Raw genomic sequence first — 1,806 nt, 5'->3', positions numbered from 1 at the left:
GAAATTGGAAAACTGTGTGCTTATTTACCGACACCAAAAGCGATTCTTTAAATTATCTTTTTATGTGATTTTGTTTAAAATAAAATCTTTCACTGCTGATAGTAATAATAAAATAATAAAATAACATTTATTGATTTTAAATCTACTAGTAAAATTAAAATCTGTAAATCACCCCCCTCTTCACAATTTTGATTTTTACATTTGAAAATAATGTATGTACATTTAACGTGTGTGTTTTTACAGTAATCAGGATAAAATAATCATTTTATAGTTAAATATTGAGAAATTTATAAAGAATCGGAATCGGTAATTGTACAAGAATTGAGAATTTGGTATGGAATCGGTAATTGTATCGGAATCGGGAAAAATAATGGAATCGTCTTATCACTATTAGATATATGACTGACTATATACGGTATAATCACGTTGACACACCGGTTCTCGTCAGATCACTGAAGTTAAGCAACGTTGAGCCTGGCTAGTACCAGATGGGTGAACATTTGGAAATTCTAGGCACTGTATGTTCTCTCCGCTCATCTCGGCAGTGTTTCCAGTCACCCTGCACCTTCCCTTGTCACTGGTATACAACAATGCTGACTCAGGAGGGGCGTGGTTGGAGATTGTGCAACTCTTGCCACACAAATTTCATGCGCAGGCACCCTTGCAGTGGGTATCCATAGTCTGTCAAGACTGAAGGAAGCCACATATGACTGACAACAGACTCACAGATCACATCCAAGTTAAAGGACTGAAGTAAATGTAAGTCAAATCATAATTATAACACCCCAGCAGTCAACTGTAAAGTACTAAAACTCTTTCGGCATACCAAAAGGTCTGAAACTGAATTATCTAAGATATGCCTAGAAGTGATGACGAAATAAAAATTAAAACGAGGATCACCGTGTCAACGCTGGCATGACAACATCTACGTGTGGTCATAGCAAAGTTTAAATCAACTTAATTATTAGTGATATGACGATTTCAAAAAATTTTTTCCCGATTCCGATACAATTACCGATTCTGTTTTAAATTCCCGATTCCGATACAAATACTGATTCAATTATTTTAAAATTTCCAAATATTTAGCTGTAGAGTTGTTTTTATTTGTTTGATTTTCGGTTGACTGTAAAAAAAAAAAAATGAACATGTATTGTCGTAAACGTAAAAGTACACTTGTGTGTGTGGATGGAAGGGGATTAGTGATTTATAGATTTTAGTTTTGTTGGTAATTTAAAATCAATGCTCAATAATCATTTTAGCTTTAGTACCAATAATAAAAAAAAATAAGTTCTAAACAAAAAGAAATAAATAGAAACGATTAAAACGATTAAAAGAAATAGAAACGATTAAAATAATGGTTTACGGTCCTGGATATGACCTAAAACTATATCCGATGGTGAGGCCCCACCTTGCGGGCCTTGGGGAGTGTGGAGCCACCCTTTAATTGCCATTGCTCCCAGGTCCACTCTGACCCGGAGTGGTAGTACCTGTTAGGGTCCCAACTATGGGTTAAACAGAATCCGACTTAAAAAAATATATACTCCATTAAAAATCGTTCCTCAAAATAACTAGATTCGGTATTAAATAACCTGAAAAGGGTTGATATGCCGTAAAATAAAAACAATCAACCAAAATAATGGTTTCTGGTATTGGAAAATAGGCTAACATTTATCTGATCCCGATACCCCAAAACGTTCCGATTTTTCCGATTCTGATTAATCGTCACATCACTATTAATTTATATAACAGAAATACGGAATTAATAGTAAGTGCTTTCTTATGTCAGTATGAAATCTAGTCTAACCG

At 34.3% G+C, this 1,806-nt stretch overlaps 1 pseudogene; it reads left to right on the top strand.

Moving 5' to 3' along the window:
* The first annotated feature begins 408 nt into the window (after positions 1–408).
* LOC145252897 (5S ribosomal RNA) lies at positions 409–525 on the top strand (annotated as a pseudogene).
* Positions 526–1,806: the final 1,281 nt, after the last annotated feature.

This window comes from Euprymna scolopes, chromosome 29, assembly GCF_053919585.1.
Source record: "Euprymna scolopes isolate OS-2025 chromosome 29, ASM5391958v1, whole genome shotgun sequence".
Classification (NCBI taxonomy): domain Eukaryota; kingdom Metazoa; phylum Mollusca; class Cephalopoda; order Sepiida; family Sepiolidae; genus Euprymna; species Euprymna scolopes.
This window is presented reverse-complemented; position numbering and strand designations above follow the sequence as displayed.